Consider the following 19,621-nt stretch of genomic DNA (forward strand, 5'->3'; position numbering starts at 1 on the left):
TCTTTTTGAGGGAACAGAAGGAGAGCTCAGGCAGCCTGCTGCTTCCTCTCCGCCATCTTGGCTCCGCCCCTACTATTGTGTTTTAAGAAATGATGAGCAGGGTGCCCTTAGAAAAACCTCAAAAGACTTACATGAATTGAGGCAAAGTGAAATAAGCAGAACCAGGAGAACATTGTACACTTAACAACAATATTCTATGATGATCTGTTGTGAATAATTTAGCTATTCTCAGCAATACAATTCAAGACAATTCTGAAGGACTTATAATAAAAGGTGCTGTCCATCTCCAGAGAAAGAACTGGTAGATCCTGAATGTGGATAGAAGTTATTTTTTCTTTACTTTTTTTTTGGGGGGGGGCAGGAGGTTCTTTGTCTGTTTTCTTTCACAGCATGACTTGCATGGAAATGTGTTTTGCATGACCACACATGTATAATCTATGTCAAATTACTTGCTTTCTTAATGAGGGAGGGGAAAGGAGAGAGAATTGGCAACTCAAAATTAGGAAAAAGAATGGTAAGATTGTTTTACATGTGAATAGGAAAAAATAAAATATTAAATTATAAAATATAACCTAATTTAAAATAAAAAACAACCTAGTGCTATGTTAAAATATGTAGACAGTAGGTTCTTAATAGATACTTTTTGATTGAATGTTAGTTTTATTTTATTCGTGGTTGTTTTGTTTTTGTTTTGTTTGTTTTTGTTTTTTAATGGGGCAACGAGGGTTAAGTGACTTGCCCAGGGTCACACAGTTAGTAAGTGTCAAGTGTCTGAGGTCGGATTTGAACTCAGGTGGTCCTGAATCCAGGGCTGGTGCTTTATCCACTGCACCACCTAGCTGCCCCTTTTCTTTTGTTTTTTCTTTTTTGCTAAGTTCTTAAATTCTCCAAGAGAGGCATTGAGGTATAATAGATACAATACTCAACCTCACACCAGGAAGGCCTGAGTTGAAGTCCTTTCTTGGGTACATACCAGATGTGCAACCATGGGCAAATCTTTTAATCTTTTAGTGCCCTACCATATTCTCTAATATTGTCATAAGGTCTTACTCTAAAACTTCAGCCTCTACTCTAAGACTATAAATTTTCAATTAGTATCAATGGAAGAATTTTCTACAGGTTTAGACCTACTCTCCCCACCCCCCAAAAAAAATGATCATCAAACTTCTTTCACTGAATGTCTGAGGATGCAGGAAGGGCTCCTGGGGCTTTTTCCTCATGCAGTTCCTCTTTTTTGTCAGAGAGACCCCAAGTTAGTTTGTGACAGGTATCTTCTGTGGTACATGGTTATACATCAAAAACCTTTAAGCCATTTTCCAGGGTGGCTTAAAAAAAACCCAAGGTTTTATAGAAAGCAATCTTGAGTAATCTTCTTTAAAAAAGAAAGAAAGAAAGAAAAGACCAATGCTCCACCACGGACAACAGAAACCAATGCTTTTAAAAAAAATAAATACAGCTGTCAGCCAAGTTAAAAAATTCTTTTCATCACACCCTGCTGCCTATTAGAATGAATGGGGAGAGCTCTGCAGCCTAGCAGAAAGATACTCTGCAAAGCTCCAGCCACTCCCCAGGGACATGATTAGTGTCCGGGGTTCTTGTAAAGAGATGGCAGACATGTGAATCTGATTACTATTCAGATCAGCAACAGGGACCAAGCTGTCTGGGAACTGACATCACCAGGTAAAGAAAAGGGCTTTTACTGTCGATTGAACAAATTCTTACAACTCCCATTGTGTATGTGTAGAAATAGATTGCAGCATCGTGGCCATATTGGGGGGATTGTTTCCAGTTTCTAAAATGCAAGGGATGTGCTTTCCCTGTAATGCCATTAATTATTTCATATAATGTAGCAACCCTCCCTGCCCTTAGAGAGGAAGTACCGTGGCCTGCTGGCCCTAGTCCATATGGAAATCAATCAAGGGCATAGATGTCTCTTCCATCTCTTCTGCTCGTTTACTGTGTGACTTTAGTTAATCACAGACTCTCTCTGTGCCTAGTCACCAGGTGTACATGTGTCTCTTTCAGTAAGGACTAGTGTTCATTTTTAAAAGACTATAACTACAAACTTTCCTTTTCTAGCATTAAGAGAAATGAAGTAAAAAGAATGGGGCAGTGAGGTGGTACAGTGGATAGAGTACTAGGTTTGGAGTCAGGAAGATCTAAGTTCAAATCCACCCTCAGACACTTACTAGCTGTATGACCCTGAGCAAGTTGCTTAACCCCTATTTGCCTCAGTTCTTATCTATAAAATGGGGACACACTGGAGAAGGAAATGGCATGCCACTCCAGTGTCTTTACCAAGAAAACCCCATGGACAATATCCATGGGGTCATGTAGAGTTGGACACTACTGAATAACAACAATAAAAAGTAGGCTAGTAGGGAAACCTGGATCAATATCTTGGTTCCTATACCTCCCATCAGTTGTCCATCCTCACATGAGTTGCTTACTAGCTGTGTGGGCACGCCAATCAACTCCTCTGGATCAGTTTCCTTATATGTAAAATAATGATACTTGTACTAGCTGCTTCTTTGATTTGTTTTATGCCACAACACAATATAGAGAATTATTAAAAAGGAAGTCCAGTAATCTAAATGCTTTCTGACACTACAAATTTAACTTTTCTTAGATATTATACCAAGTTTATCTAAAAATTCATCTTAAAGTTATCTCTAAAAGGAATTGAAATCACTGTGGTTATTAGCAGAAGCCAAAGTCTTAGAGTAAGTCTAAGACAATAATGATTTTGACTTAAGAGTTTGGGGAAGATGAGAAAAAGGACTCTGAATTGGTGCCTAGAATTCATTGATTCCCTATTGGTAAAATGTAAAATTATGTTAACATAAAATAGAGAGCCACAGAATCAAAGAGCTAGAAGCTTCCTCAGAGACTATCTAATCCAACCTATCCCTGACTGAGAGTCTCTTCTATAGCATAGTGCAAAGTTATCAACCAGACTTTGAGGCGCTCCCGGGAGAAGAACCGATTTACCCCTGAGGCAGCTCCTTCCACTTTGGGATTGCTTTAATGGTTAAACCTAAACTGCTTCAGCCAACACCCTTAATCCCCCTGCCAAGTGGAGAGAGATAGCGGGTTCAAAATATAAACTCATTAGTAAAATGTGATGGAAGATTATAAACTACATATTAAAACAAAAGAGTAGAGAGAACTATTTTTAAAAGCTTAGTGAGACTCCCAACCAAGCTAAGTCATCATTTAGAAAGAAGGGAGGATATCGAAGGTGTGGGGAGAAAATAAGGTCAAACTTTATTACTGCCAAAGGAGGAAAAAGGCAATTAATTCAAGAATGACTTACTCATATGACTACTTTATAATCTCTACAAAATACTTATGAGAATGCTCTATACCAAGGATTCTTAACTTGGGGTCCATGTACTTATTTTTATCATAAAAGTATTTTATTATTTGCTAGTTACATGTAGAGGTAGTTTTCAACATTTGTTTTTATAAGATTTCTAGTTCCAAATTTTTCTCCCTCCCTCACCTCCCTCCCCAAGACAGCAAGCAATCTGATATAAGGTATGTACAATCACATTAAATATATTTCTGCATTAGTCATGCTGTGAAAGAAGAATTAGAACAAAAGGGAAAAACAAAAAAAAGTAGAAATAGTATGGTTCAATCTGCATCTAGATTCCACAGTTCTTTTTTCTGGATTTGGAAAGCATTTTCCATCATGAGTCCTTTGGAACTATCTTGGACCATTGTATTGCTGAGAAGAGTCAAGTGTATCACAGTTGATCAACACACAATGTTGTTGATACTGCATACCCTTATTTAAAAAAAAAAATATTCTGATGTCTGTATTTCATCATAATTGCATTTTTTGTAATCCTATGTATTTTATTTTAAAAAACATTTAAAAACATTATTCTGAGGAGTGCACAGGTTTTAACAGACTGCCAAAGGGCCCATGACCCAAAATTATTAAGAACCTTCACTCTACACAAGTTGACAGCATCTTTTTTTGTAGGGCAATGAGGATTTAAGTGACTTGCCCAGGGTCACACAGCTAGTGTCAAGTGTCTGAGGTCGGATTTGAACTCAGGTCCTCCTGAATCCAGGGCCGGTGCTTTATCCACTGGACCACCTAGCTGCCCCAATAGCATCTTTTTTAAGGGAAAAGGCAGACTTTAGCCTAAGAGTCTATAGCAGACCACATCTTTAGTCACACAAAGAACTGAAAATTGTAAATGCTACCACATTCTACTGTCTTTATTATCTGTAGAGAATTTTTTTTAAGTGTTTGGTTCAATAAGGGGAAAAGGTGCCTTAAAAGGTCTCCTCCAACACATCTTGCCTGATTCCTTAAAGTTGTGACAACAGAAATTATTTTATTTTATAATCCTCTGACCATAATATCAGGAGAAAGAGAAGGCATAAAGACATATGTTCACCAAAGATGTTTGCCATTGTCATGGAGAAGGTCCTGCAGAAAGTACAAATACAAGAGAGATTTCCTTTGAGATGATGATATCCTCCAGATGTGAGTCATTGCAAAAGACATTCTGTAGATTGTGTCAACTAGGGAGATGTTACAGAGCCTAATGAATGAGATATGTGATCACACAATAGTTTGGCTTACCTATCCATGCAGGAAACATCAAGTCAATGAAGACAGTCTATTATCTAAACAATGATGAGTATTTGCCTGGGTAACCTTTAGAGCTTGTCCTACAGTCATATAACTTAGACAGGTACTGAATATGGATGGTGAGTTGGGCTTGGCGCTAAACAAGAAGAGTTGATTTGGATTACTTTTGGGAAACTACAATTTTTCACCACTCCCAAGTTTTTCCCTAAAATGAAAGCCCATCTTTTTAATACCAATATTTTTCCCAGTATTTTATACATGAAATTCATATACTACTCTAGTCTGAAGATTTCAGGTTGAGCTGCAAACACACTACAAGTGGTGACTTACTGAGGAAAAACAAAGTAACGAGTGTCATCAAAAAATGTATGACCAGAAGAAAAGATGGGCTAGTCACATTAAGAGAATGAAGAATAACCACTGGATGTTCCAATATTTCATTGTTCTTCATTCAATATTGATAGATGTAGAGGAAGTCTCCATAATATTGAGTGGCTGCCTAATAAAGGATTTATGGGAAGGCATAGACAAGAATTGCACAGGACAGGTAGGTATATATGGGTTGCCATATCAAAATATCAAATATAAAGTATATAAATAATAGTATCAAAATAAAATATACATAAAATAAAAATAAAATATTATATAAATAATAGTGTCAAAATAAAATCTCTCTACAACTTCCATCTGTGGCTCCTATTCTGCCTTTAGGAGCCAAATACAATGCATCTTTCCCCTTTTTAATATGAAAGCTCTTCAAACTCTTTATGACAAATATCATGTCTCCTCTGACTCTTCCCTAGGTTATAGCACCTGCAACCATTGCCCTTTTGGTGCTTTCTTTAGTATTCTCATCATCCTGGCTGCTCTCCTCTGGGCATACTCACTCTGTGTAGGTCTTTCCTCATATTTTGTGCCCAGAACTGAATACAGTACTCCAAATATTGTCTAAACACTCCAAAACATAAAGGGACTTTATCTTCCTGATGCTGGGCACATCTCTCTTAAGAAAGCCTAGGATAGCCCTAGAGTTTTTTAGTTGCTGTGTTGCACCACTGACATCAAATTTGCAGTCCAACAAAATGTTTTTTACAGAAACTGTTGTCTAGCCAAGCCTTCCCTATTCTATATTTATGAAGCTTATGTTTTTAACCCAAGTGTATAATGAGGAGAAAGGTGGAGAAGAGAAGGAATAGAGTAGGTGCCATGTTGATCATTCCACAAAGCTGGGTGATACCACTAACTCACTGGTTGTCAGAGTCCAAATTCAAGAAGGTCTCAGCAGTCTAAAACTATGGGCTAAATCAAATAAGATAAACTCGATAAGTATAACTTATGAAAATGATAAGTATACCTACGTATCATCATAGATAGGTGCTGGCCATGAGTCAAGAACATCTAAGTTCCAAATTGACCTTAGATATTTAACTGTGTGACCCTAGACAATTCACTTAACTTCTCTCTGACTCAGTTTCCCCAACTAAAATGGGGATAATAATAGCATCAATCTCACATGGTTTTACTGAGGATTAAATAAGATAGTATTTGTAATGTGCCTGGCATATGCCAGTTCATCTTATTCAATTCAGCCCATAGTTTTAGACTGCTGAGATCTTCTTGAATCTGGACTCTGTCATCCAGTGAGTTTGTCATATCACCCAGTCTTGTGGAATGATTGACATGGTGCCTACATCTGCTAGAAAATCATTGATAACAATGTTAACAACAGCACTGGGCCAAGGACAGTTTCCTGGTAGATTACTCTAAAGACTTTCCTTCAAGTCAGCATAGACCCATTAATGTGGGTCTGGTCATCATTTAACCAGTTTCAAATCCACCTAACTGTATTAACACCTGATTTATAATTTCCATCTGATTCATGGAAAGCTTCAAGAAGTGTTTTGCTAAAGTCTAAGTTTGTAGTATTCCGTAGTCAAAAAAAAAAAAAAAGGAATCAGGTGTCAAATTTGAATACCACTGAACCACATTAAAATGTAATTGGGAAGTCAGCTAGGTGGTGCAGTGGATAAAGCACCAGCCCTGGATTCAGAAGGACCTGAGTTCAAATCTGGCCTCAGGCACTTGACACTTATCAGCTGTGTGACCCTGGGCAAGTCACTTAACCCTCATTGTCCTGCAAAAAAAAATGTAATTGGGAAATGTTTCTAAAAATAATACAACATATATAATTTTAATTTGTGGTTTTCTAAGTTGATGGGCAGCTACAGGGATCCATTTCTAATTGAGTTTGATATCACTGGTTTAGTATAATTCATTCTTGGTGAAGCCATGTGAGTTTTAGTGATCACCATTTTCCTTTCTAAATGTTCACAAACCATGCCCTTATCAACATATGCTAATTTGGAATTAGGTGAAGAAAGTGTCAAAAATATCCCATATTTAGTATATCTGAATAGAAGATGAGGCCATAAACTTCAAAACTCCACTTAAGGAGAGACCTCAGATCAGACATCTCTTCATTTATCAATTGGCTTGTCTATCTCAGGACTGACTGACTTTTCCACCATCCATTACTGTGGAGTACCTCCCCGCTTGCTTTTTAGGGGGGATTATGTTTTGTTTTTCCCATTAGATTGTAAGCTCCTAGACGGAAGGAATTGTCTTTCTTTCCTTTTTCTTTTTGCATTTGTATCCCCAGAACTTAGCACAATGCCTGGCACATAGTAGGTACTTAATAAATGTTTACAGACTTAATGACTTATTTCAAGATAGTCTGTGGCATAGTAGCTAGAGGACTACGCTTGGAATCAGGAAGACTTCAATTTAAATCTGGTCTTACACACCAACTAGCTATTTGACCCTAGTGAGGATTAAATGAAATAATATTTGTAAAATGCTTGGCATGGTGTCTGGCACATAGTAGATATATATTATTCCCTTCTCTATATTCTTTTGCCTAGAGATTCCATAGCTAGGTGTGTGTGTGTGTGTGTGTGTGTAATATCCAAAGAAGGTCAATGATAAAAAAGAAAAGCTCAAAATACACCAAAATATTTATAGCAGCACTTTTTGTTGCCCCCAAAGAAATGGAAACAAAGTAGAAAGCTACTGAATAGAAAGCAATTAAGTAAGTTGTAGTACATGAATAGGATTGAATATTAATTTATTTATTGTAAGAAAAAATTAGTTTGAGGAATACAGAGGAGCAGAAAGGCAATCAACAGATGTAAAATGAAATAAGCAGAACCAGGAAAATAATATGTGCAATACCTATAACAATATAAATGGAAAAAAACAACAAAATAATACATGTTGCTCAAGATCAAACCTTACTCAGTCCTTAGAAGTGAATAGTCAACAAGATATTTATTAAGCACCTATTATGCACCAAGCACTGTGCCAAGTGATGAGGATACAAATATGAAAAAGAAAGACAATCCCTACCCTCAAGCAGCTTACAATCTAATGAGAAAAGACAATACACAAAAAGAGATGAAAAGCAGAGGGAATAGAGATGGTATACAGTGGTCAAAGAAGTTCAAAAGGAGTTAATTAGTAAGTAGCAAAGCCAGGATTTGAACTGAACTATGTTCCCAGCTGTTTATTTCCCAAAGTTATATAGTCCTCAGGAGGTTCTCCATCATATCCCAGATGTATGTATCAGGAGGACACTAGACCTCTGATGGAGTTTTTTGTTTTTTTGTTTTGTTTTATTTTTTATTTCAAGTTGACAAACAGCTGTTTCAATAATCCTCAGCTGGAATTCATCAACCTGCAAGACTTCTTCTTCTGATCATCATTGGATGACCTTTGGCATTAATGGATTATGATGGGAATGGTGCATACACATTATTATTCTTTGGAACACAATAATCTGTTTCCTCTAGAGATGTTCCAGCTCTCCTTTCAACAGAAAGAACTGGATATGTACTGCTATTACTTTTAAGGATTCTGTCCCTTTGTTCTTTGTGTTCTAGCCTTCAATCTTCCAACCTCCCAACACAGGTAAGAATTCCCCTTTTCTTTTTCATATCATCTTTTTTTCCTCCTTGAATAACTTCTTCCATTGTTTCAAAAAGTTTTCCATTGTCTCTAATAACTTGGAGAATAGGAATGTTTTCCTATGCCGTTTTACTTTCTCCTGTAGGACAGAGACTTGTTTTATGTACACATAGTTATCCCATGAGACTATAATATAAACAGCATGCTCGTTTCAAGGTACAAAAGAATTCACCTTACCCTCCATACTTGCTTTTTTTTTGGAGGCAAGTGCAGTCAGGAGGACCTGAATTCAAATCCGGCCTCGGACACTCGACACTTACAAGCTGTGTGACCCTGGGCATGTCACTTAACCCCAATTGCCCCACCAAAAAAAAGTTATTAGTTCTTCATCTTCATAAGATCATGTAAGGCCTAAGAGACCATCTAGTCAAAATTCTTCATTTTGCTATGAATGATCATAGAACCCCATATCATTTGGTTTCCCCAGAACCCACTTGATAAAATTATAAAATGCAAAGGGTAAAAGAAACAACAGGGTGTTGATAAAATTATAGAATTTAAAGGACAGGAGATAGATTCAATGTAGTATTAAATTAAGTGTAAAGAAATGTTTACACTTTGTTATGTCTTCATGAGGGAAGAAGAATTCAATCTAAGTTGATATAATTATAGGGTAGCTAGCCATTGGTTGGCCAAAGAGTCAGCCATTCCCCTAGTGGCCCTTGAAAAGCAAAAGATATTCTCTAAAGAATCAGTCAAGTAAAGAGACATTTCTGAGAAATGTGAGTTCTGTTAGTCAAGATGAGAACCAGCCATTGAAGAACTTAACTCCTAAAAGAAAATAGTTCTTCACTAATTGTGGGGGTAGGGGGAAAGTAAAAGGATTTCTGTCTACTCTACCCATCCCATTGGTTATGGTATCTTGTAGCAGAGCTACTTACTCAGCAGGACATACTTTGCCAAGTAGGAAACAGGACCAGGAAGCCCAACTGGGTCCATGCATATAATTATGACAATGTGTGAAGAGAAGGGAAATCAGGTGTGTGGTGGTCAACTGTGGATGATCTAACTATTCTCAGCAATACAATGATCCAAGACAGTCCCAAAGGACTTATTATGAAAAATGCTATCTACCTTCAGAGAAAAACCTGATGGAGTCTGAATGCAGATTGATGAATATTTTTCTGACCTTTTTTTCTTGTTTTTTTTTCTTTTACAACATGGTTAATATGGAAACATATTTTGCATGACTGCACATATATAATGTACATCAAATTGTTTGCCTTCTCCAGGAAAGGAAAGGAGAGGAGAAGAGAGGGAGGGATTTTAGAACTAAAATTTTAAAAAGACAAATGGTAAAATAGTTTTACCAAAAAATAATAAAGATAGATAGATAAAAATAAAAGTTTTACATGTAATTGAGAAAAAATTAAATAATAACTTAAAATTTTTTAAAAGAAAGGACATTGAAGGAATGAATCACCTAGACACCCATGATGCTAAGTATGTGACCCTCTGCTGTTCTGCTATATGTGTAGGTCCATTCTTCCCACTGACTCTGTATGTATGTATATATGTATGTATGAAGACAAGTACTCTAAATTTATGGATGGAATACAATGACATATATTCACACAATGCCACCTTAGTAAGCACCTTTCCTTTGAGCTAATTGTGTCATCTGGCTGACTATCAAAGGTAAGTGCCCTGGTAGGGGCTCATGAGATTTTAGGAGTGTTGACTGCATTTGGATACCTCAAACCTCTTATAGTTGCCCTCAAAGAAACTCAACCTGCTAAGTACAGGTTGGGAAGGAGGGTGATAACCCCCAAAATAAACTACATTGCAGATGAAGAAATAGGCCCAAGGAACAGCTCTCCCAAGGTCACATAGGTGTGAAGTTTTTGGTAGCTTTATTAGTCAATCTTGGTGGCTGAATACTTCAGTAGAGTGTGTTCTCTCTCTCCCTTTCCCTCTCCCTCCCTTCTTCATCCCCTTCTCTCTCCTTTTCCTTCTTCCTCCTTCCTCCCTCCTCTGTCTGTACTTTCCAAGTCAGAGATTATGACTTTGACAATAATGAGCAACAAGAGCCTCAGGAATGTGTTGGTCACTCAGAAGATGACACCAGCATTTGGGGTAGTGGAGGTGACCAGCTGAACAAAATCAATCTGGCACATAGCAGGTACCTCATATACATCTATTAAGTTGTATTGAATTGAATCAAGTTTGAGACACACCACTGGTCACACCTTACACAGCCTGTAGGCACAATCTTCTTTTTTTCCTTTTTTTTGGTGGGGAAATGAGGATTAAGTGACTTGCCCAGGATCACACAGCTATTAAGTGTCAAGCGTCTGAGGTCCAGACTCTGACATAAACTGACTGTGTTACCTCGAGCAAGTCACTTACTTTTTTTTTTTTTTAGTGAGGCAATTGGGGTTAAGTGACTTGCCCAGGGTCACACAGCTAGTAAGTGTTAAGTGTCTGAGGCTGGATTTGAACTCAGGTACTCCTGACTTCAGGGCTGGTGCTCTATCCATTGTGCCACCTAGCTGCCCCAAGTCACTTACTTTTCCATGCTCTAGACCACTCTAAGATGATAAGTGACAGAGAATGTACCAATCTGTACTGGGGAATGAGATTTCCTCACTTGGGAGTTTCTTATACCAGTAAAACCACAGGTCCCTCCTTTATCACCTACTTCACAAAGAAAATCTATTTTTTTTTTCAGGGCAATGGGGGTTAAGTGACTTGCCCAGGGTCACACAGCTAGTAAGTGTCTGAGGCTGGGTTTTAACTCAGGTCCTCCTGAGTCCAAGGCCAGTGCCTTATCCACTGCGCCACCTAGCTGCTCCTGAAAATCTATTTTTAATGGCAAAAAACTCTCCTCTTACTACAAGTAGACAGAAAGCAACCAGATTCATCTTTTTTTTTTTTTTACATATAAGGTATTTTATTTTTTCCATTACATGTAAAGATAGTTCTCAACTTTTGTTTATACAAGCTTTACAATTTCAGATTTTTCTCCCTCCCTCCCCCCTCTCCTAGACAGCAGGTAATCTGATATAGGTTATATTTATATATCTATATATCATATCCATATACATATAGATAGATAGATAGATATACACACACATATATATATATATATAAGAGAAAGAGCATTGTGATGGGTGTTTTTTGTTTTTTGTTTTGTTTTGTTTTTTTGGTTTGGGCTATTTTGAAACGTATTTTAGAAAGTTGGGGTGCTCATACATTGGCTATGGGATGAGTAGGGTCAACTTTTGAATTCTTCTTGATGAGTTTGATTATGGACTTTTCTGGTTTTTAATATTTTAGTAGACTTCTTTTTTTAACTGCAGTTTTAAAATGTTGTTCTATAAAGTTCCCAGAGCTCATGAATGCATGTTCCTTTTTCCTGCTTCTCCTTACCACATTTCCTAGTTCCCATCCTAACCCAAGAATCACTCTCTTCCTCTCATCCCCTCATTGGTATTTTTTTTTCATCCCCTCACTGTATAGTTTGCTGACTTGGGCATTTTAATTTGAAGAGTTCAGTTTTCTAAATGAAATTTCAGATGTAAAAGAGATAAAATACTGTAGCAAACTGCCTATCTTCTGGATGTAGAAGGCAACACATGCAGTTAATAGGATCCACTACATTTATACTTGCAACTGATCTCAAAATACTACTTCTTTGGATATATGCTAAGCTCTTTGCCCCACTTGGGGTTAAAGTTTCATTTATTTAGAAGACAGAAGATATGAGATACAAGGACAGAAGACAATCAACGAGCATTTTAAAAGGCTTTCCATGTGCCAGGCACTGTGCTAAGCACTTTCCTTACAACAACCCTGGGGAGTAGTGCTAATATTATTACCACTTTACAGTTGGGGAAACTGAGGCAAACAAAATTTTGTAAATATCTGAGGCAGGATTTGAACTTGGGTCTTTCTAACTCCAGACCCACTATCCTACCCACTGAACTACTTACCTGCCTCAGTAAAAGCAGAGATGTTTGTATTAGATAGACCCTTGACACTTTTTTACTTGCTGATTAAATGTTTGTCTGCTTTCTTGTTTAATAATAATTATTCATGGGGGCAGCTAGGTGGCACAGTGGATAAAGCACTGGCCCTGGATTCAGGAGGACCTGAGTTCAAATCCGGCCTCAGACACTTGACACTTACTAGTTGTGTGACCCTGGGCGAGTCACTTAACCCTCATTGCCTTGAAAAAAAAAGTTATTTGAATGTGTACATTGTCACACTTTTGCTTGCCCTTCCCTCCCTTAGAATATGAGTGCCTTGAGAGCAGGGAATATTTTGTTTTTCTATTCATATCTCGAGCACTTAGCATAGAGCTTGATGCTAAGAAAGTGCTTACTAATTCATTTTAATTTATTCTTTCTTCTGTTCTTGAATTCCAGGAGGGATCTCATTGTACCAGACCTCTGACCCTATAGTTATTTGCATGTAAGAGATAGCAGCCATCTTCAAGGCCAATCAAACTCAGGTCTCATCTGCATGCTGTGTGTGATAACTTTCTTTCTTTCTTTCTTTCTTGGTGGGGGTAATGAGGATTAAGTGACTTGCCCAAGGTCATACAGCTAGTAAGTGCCAAGTGTCTGAGGAAGGATTTGAACTCAGGTCCTCCTGAATCCAGGGCCAGTGCTTTATCCACTGTGCCACCTATCTGCCCCCATGATATCTTTCAGAGGTAAGCATAAGTCAATTCAGTCCCCTTTTAGCTTCTCCCCCAGCCAATTAAAATGTCCAAGTAGAAGCCAAAGATAGCCCTTTGTCTCCTTACCCATTAAAACCCCAGAAAATCCAAAGTAGCAATCCAAAAGCAGGGAACCAGAGATTGCACCCCAGAAGCAAGGGGCCCCCATAAACTATAAAGTCACAAAGACTGGGTCATCATTCATGCCTCTCTGCCCAGAAATGTTTGGTTTGGGTGACATTTGGTATGATGGCATAGGGTTGAGAGTTGCACCTCTGGGGAAACCAGAAATAAGCATGAATGGAGGATCAAAAGCAGCCATATTTCATCGTTGTCAGAATCAGCCATTGTGGGTGTGTATCCTTGTTATTTTGCTGAATAAAAATAGAACCAATGACATCTAAGTATGCATGCACTGCTTCTATTTTAGGGCTGAAGGAGAGTAAAGCCTTCCTATTGCGGTCAGACTACAGAAGCAGAAGGGACTGATCCCCCCTCCCTCACCTTGGCAAAAATTGAGCCTGCTCTGTCCCCATACCTCCCATCAACCCAAAAGAATGAGCTAAAGTCTGAAGAGATGCATAATTTAATTAGGCTCAAGCATCATTTTGATGGACTTCTCTCCTAATGAGGAAAAAAATGTAGAAGTTAAACAAATAAGGACCCATCTCCTCTCCATTAAACAAACAAACCATTAAATGTCAACAGAGAGATCATCTACTAATTGGCTGGTCCCTAATCCTACTGGTGGCCATTGCATTTATACCTTTTGGTTACGAAAAGTATTCTAGTTATCCGGAGGTACAGCATGTGTGTGTGTGTGTGTGTGTGTGTGTGTGTGTGTGTGTGTGTGTGTGTATAAGGGTGTGGGGAGGGATGCTGCAGAAATGTCACAAAGACTTGAAGTCCATAAGGTAACAGATTTGGAGATGGAAAGGTCCTTAAAGGTCATACAAGTCCAGCCCCTTCAATTGGAAGATGAGAAAATGGAGACCTAGACTGGTTAAATGATTTCCCATGATTATAAATGAGAGAGATATAATTGGATCCCAGGTCCTCTGACTTAGAGGTTATCAAATCCACCCCTTCTCATTTTATCGGTGAGGAAACTGAGGCCTCAAAAAAGTTTAAGTAATTTGCTCAAGGTCACAGTAAGGAGAAAAGGTAGGATTTGAACCCAAGTCCTCTGACTAAAAGTCCAGTATTCTTTCCACTATACAATACTGCCCCCAAATTGAACATGCTTTATTTAATTTCTGACCAGAAGGCCTATGTTATGAGTAAGTGCTCAGGTTTTCAAGGGGATAGAATTGAGTGCCCACAATGATGGGAGATTCTGTTGCATTCAGTTCAAGTAAATGTTATTAAATGTGTAGTGTGAGCTAGGCATTAGGGCTGGACGATAAATTTTTTTAAAAAATATTCCTCTCTTTGGGGTACTTAGATTCTCCTAGGGATGCCATGCAAAAAGATAAATAAATATAAGATAATTTAAAGAGGGGACAGTATACTATGGAGACTATGAATGGCTTCTCATCAGAATGACTCTTCAACTAAGGCTTGGAGAAAAGCAAGGATCCATTTAAGTCTCAAACTAAGTATGATTTCCCTGGGGAACAGAACTTGGAATGAGACCTCCACGAGAGGGGAAGTTTCCTTCTTTGGTTTTCCTAAGAAAAGAGCGGGGCTGAGTGCATAATGATCAAAACTCTACTTCAGATAAAACACTAGTACTAGCTTGGTATCTCTAAAGTTGTATGACAACTATCATTAATCTTCTATCTATTGACAAGCACCATCTTCCCAGGGCAAGTAGAGTTAGACACATGCAAATGACTTTCCCAAGGACATAGATTGCGTTGTTGACAAAACCAAGGGGGAAAGAAGAGTTCATGTCTACCTTATGAGCCCAGCCAAGAGTCTAATCCACAGAGACTTGAGATGCTGCTGCTTTGAGACTCTAGTATTCTTAATATAATCAGATTTAATAAAATATGGATATTATGTAATAAATACTGTATTTTCATAAATCTGCCTGGGAGATCAAGTAGTATGGTGGGAAATATTATGAAATATGAATCAAAATCTATTATATTCATCTCTGTGCATTTTATATAAATCTTCTTTACCTGTGAGGCTCATGACTATAAAAGAATCTTTCGGGGACAGAATCTGGATTCCACAGAATACCTGGTATTTTCCCTCTGGGACAGTGATACATCATCATAAAGCATTTATTAAATGCCTATTTGCACATTGCTCTCTATTAGAGCCCATCCAAAGCAATTTAACTGATATGGTCTCTGCTCTCTGGAAGCTGACAATCTAGGAAATAATATTGACAGAGACAAAAGAGATTACAGACAGGGAATAACCACATTATGGGGGGTGGGGGTGGACACACAGATAATCACAAAGTTTTCGGCACCTGTCTGATGAATATTCCAGACAGACAGATGGAAGTTATATATACTTCTTCCTCTTTCCCCACCTGAATTTAACCTTACGTCTGGATCATTTCCAACAATGTCCAAGGCATCCTGGGTTGAACACTACACCCCATGGCTGGTTTGCAAAGCTCTCTCTTCTCCCATCATCTCTTTTCTTTCCCCATGGGAGGATTGTGTACTTCCCTGTTAAGTCTTTCAACTGTTCACATCTCAGTTAAGTCTAACTTGGACAATCACTTCCCCACATATTGAAAAAGACTTAAATCTAAGTACCTTCAAGAAAATATCACTTTCTTTTTGTTTTTCCGTCCCATTTTTGGGCCCCCCAAAATGACTTTAATCCTGGCTAATGAGCAAAGGATTGTGGTAGCAATGACATGTATCAAAGGAAATAAAAGCCATAAGTTTTAAGTGAAATTAGACCTAATAAAGAAACAATGTCACAAACTTCTAAAGTCCTTGAAAGTACCCACAAATCCCCTTCAGATTTCCCACATATGCCAACTACCTATTCATGCCCCTTTAATTAAACCCATTTTTCCTAAGCTTCCAAAATAAATTGAGAAAAAAATCACCCTTATTCTTTTTTAATTTTGTCTTTTTTGTTTAGTTGCTAGTATTGCAACAATATTATTTTTGTTTCAAATGTACAATATTTCACTCAAATCATGGATTAATGAGTTTGGGTAAGAGGGACTAGCCTGGAAATGTAACCACTATTTAAAACATTCATTTTGTGGGAAAATGTTCCCACATTCCAAGTTTCAAATAACCAACTTACAAACAAATTCTTGGAACACAACCAGTTTGTAAGCTGGGAGCTTTCTTATACAAGAAGAAGAGTAAATCACAGAATTATCACAGAGAGAGAAATGGTGTATTGGTCAGATAGTTGGCCTCAAAGTCAAGAAGACTTTGTGTTCTTTGACACATACTGACTCTGTGACCTTCACCAGTTACTTAACCTTTGGTATATAAGTTTCAGAGAAGATGCTGATCTATATTGGTAGAGGGAGTCTCCTCATTGAGAAGTACCCTAACCAATAAAATCACAGGTCCTGTCCCAGTCCCAACCTAGCACAATTACTGGATGTCTTGGGACCATGAGATGTAGTATGGTAACCTTTCCATAACATTTTCCAGGTGTCATCATGGACACATTACTAAATTTGGCCGTGATCCAGACACATGGTGGTAAGAAGTGTTATAGATTGCATAACTGCCTCAACTCTGTATTATATAAAGGTGGGGGTATGTAATATATATATGTGTGTGTGTGTGTGTGTGTGTATGTATATGTATATATACACATATATATACATATATACACACATATATATACATATACATATATATAGTTTGACTATGAGTTATATTTTGAAGAACTCTGTTTAATTTGATCATTGACAATTCTATGCTAAGGATTAGTGAAAATCCAGCAGTTCAACAGTTAAAGAAGTAAAAGAGTCCAGAGACAACCAGAGTCCAGACCAGAGTCCAGTTTTCCTGATGACATCTCACCACTTCAAGAAGACAAGATCTCAAAGACTTTAAATGAATAATTTTGTTTTGTTGTTCTTTTTCCCTTCTGTTATTATATACACCATTTGTAATATGTATTCTCTGCAGAGGCCCTCCCTCTGCAGACAGTGTCAAAGTACTGGTTCATGAGGGAACGCCCCTCTGGACAGAATGTCCCCTTTCTCCTTTTCCTATATTGGTATTTACATAGGGCATTATATTCTGTTATTTTTTACTGTTTCATCAAGGAAACACCCTGTGTACCTTGAAGAAACAAAGGGGGGAATGTGGTAAAATTATTGGAATTTTTCTGACTGATTGGATGAGCCACACCTCATATGCTACTGATGTCAGAAGGAGAAACCACTCTCCACAGGCAGTTTTGAAGGACCTCCCCTTTTGGGGGAGGAAGATTAACCACTCACTGAGAGGAGCTCGCTCTCTTCTGGAGTCACTTTCCTCCCAGTGATGTCAGCAGCAGCAGCAGCAGACAAGTCCTTCAGGCCTGGCTGTAAGCTCTTTTTTCCATTGAAGCCACGAACTACAGGTAGTGAGTTAACGTATGAACTCTGCTCTTTTGAATAGACTTAGGTTAGAGTTAGGAGGATTATCCTTATTTCTTTTCCCCTATTCCCTTGTCTTTGATTTTATTAATTTCACCTTTGCTGTTTATTTTATTCCCATTAATAAAACCTGATTCATTTGTGGAACAGAGGTTGTTTGGCTCTTTTCTTTTCTTTTCTTTTCTTTTCTTTTTTTGTCGAGGCAATTGGGGTTAAGTGACTTGCTCAGGGTCACACAGCTAGTAAGTGTTAAGTGTCTGAGGCCAGATTTGAACTCAGGTCCTCCTGACTCCAGGGCCAGTGCTCTATCCACTGCACCATCTAGCTGCCCCCTAGGCTCCTTTCTTATTGGCCTGGGAGAAATATCTAAAAAGCCATTTTGGAGGGGAGGGAGCTTTGAACCTAGAGGTCCCTCATTATTTCTAGGACCCCAATATTATGGCAAGCTGCTCAATTAATTCTCCATATATTAAATTTGGTCCCCACACTAGAATCATATGATGTGACATTGGAAGGGTACCCTTACACATCATCATCCCTTTGTTGTTGTTGTTTAGTCATTTCAGTCATGTCTGACTCTTTGTGACCCCATTTGGGGTTTTCTTGGAGCGGTTTGCCATTTCCTTTCCCAGTTCATTTTACAGATGAGGAAACTGAGGCAAAGAGGTTTAAGTGACTTGCCCAGGGTCATGCACCTAGGAAGTGTCTGAGGCTGGATTTGCACTTGGGTAGATGAGTCTTCCTGGCTCCAGGCCAAGCGTTCTATCCACTGTGCCACTTCACTGTCCCTAGATGTAGAAAACATCAAATTCAACATCATCATGTTACAGATAAGGAAATTATGACCCAGAAACACCACATAACTTGTCTAGAGTCACACAGATCTTAAGTCTCTGTGGCAAGATTTGAACTCAGGTCTTTCTGACTCTAAGTCCTTTCTCTATGAATTGTACCAATTCAAGGTCCTCTAAAATTGAGGTGTCAGACACATGACCTAGCCTGCAGAATGCAACAGCATTAGATCAAAAAATAATTGGGAAATATTTGACCAAATAAATAAAAATACACTAGTACATAACTCATTTTAATATGTGGTTTTCTAAGTCAATATGCAGCATAGAGGGATCCTTTTGTATGGTTTGGTGGCCCCCAGTTAGATTTGAGTTTGACACCAATGCTCTATGAGGTGGCTATCTTCCCAATCTTATACTACTCACTATGTATCTTACACTACAGGCATACTGAGGTGCTCACTGTGCCTCACAGATATCTTAACTTCTCTTAATGTTCTATATCTGTTCATGCTGTTCTCCTTGACTGGAATTTGCTATCATTTAGCTGATTAGTGGTGTCCTCTTTTGATCCTATTTGGGGTTTTCTTGGCAAAGGTAGTGGAGGGATTCACCATTTCCTTCTCCAGCTAATTTTACAGATGAGGAAACTGAGCCAAATAGTATTAAGCAACTTGCACAGGGTCGCATAGGTAGTAGATTTGAACTCAGTTCTTTATGACTCCAGGCCTGGTGCTCTATCTACTGTGCCAGCTAGCTATCCCTTAGCCTTGCACTTAGTAGGTTCTTAATAAATGTCTGTTGATTGATGTATGGATTCCCACCCACCTCTGGATTGTAGGTACCATCCTGAAGACAAAGACTATATATTATTTAATCTTCATAGTTCCCTCAATGTTTAAACATAGTGTATTGTACATATTATACATTTACTAAACATTTGTAGAATGGAAGGGAATCAAATAGTTTATCAGTGTTAAATAATGGAGAGG

Source organism: Dromiciops gliroides, chromosome 3, assembly GCF_019393635.1.
Source record: "Dromiciops gliroides isolate mDroGli1 chromosome 3, mDroGli1.pri, whole genome shotgun sequence".
In the NCBI taxonomy this organism is placed as follows: Eukaryota; Metazoa; Chordata; class Mammalia; order Microbiotheria; family Microbiotheriidae; genus Dromiciops; species Dromiciops gliroides.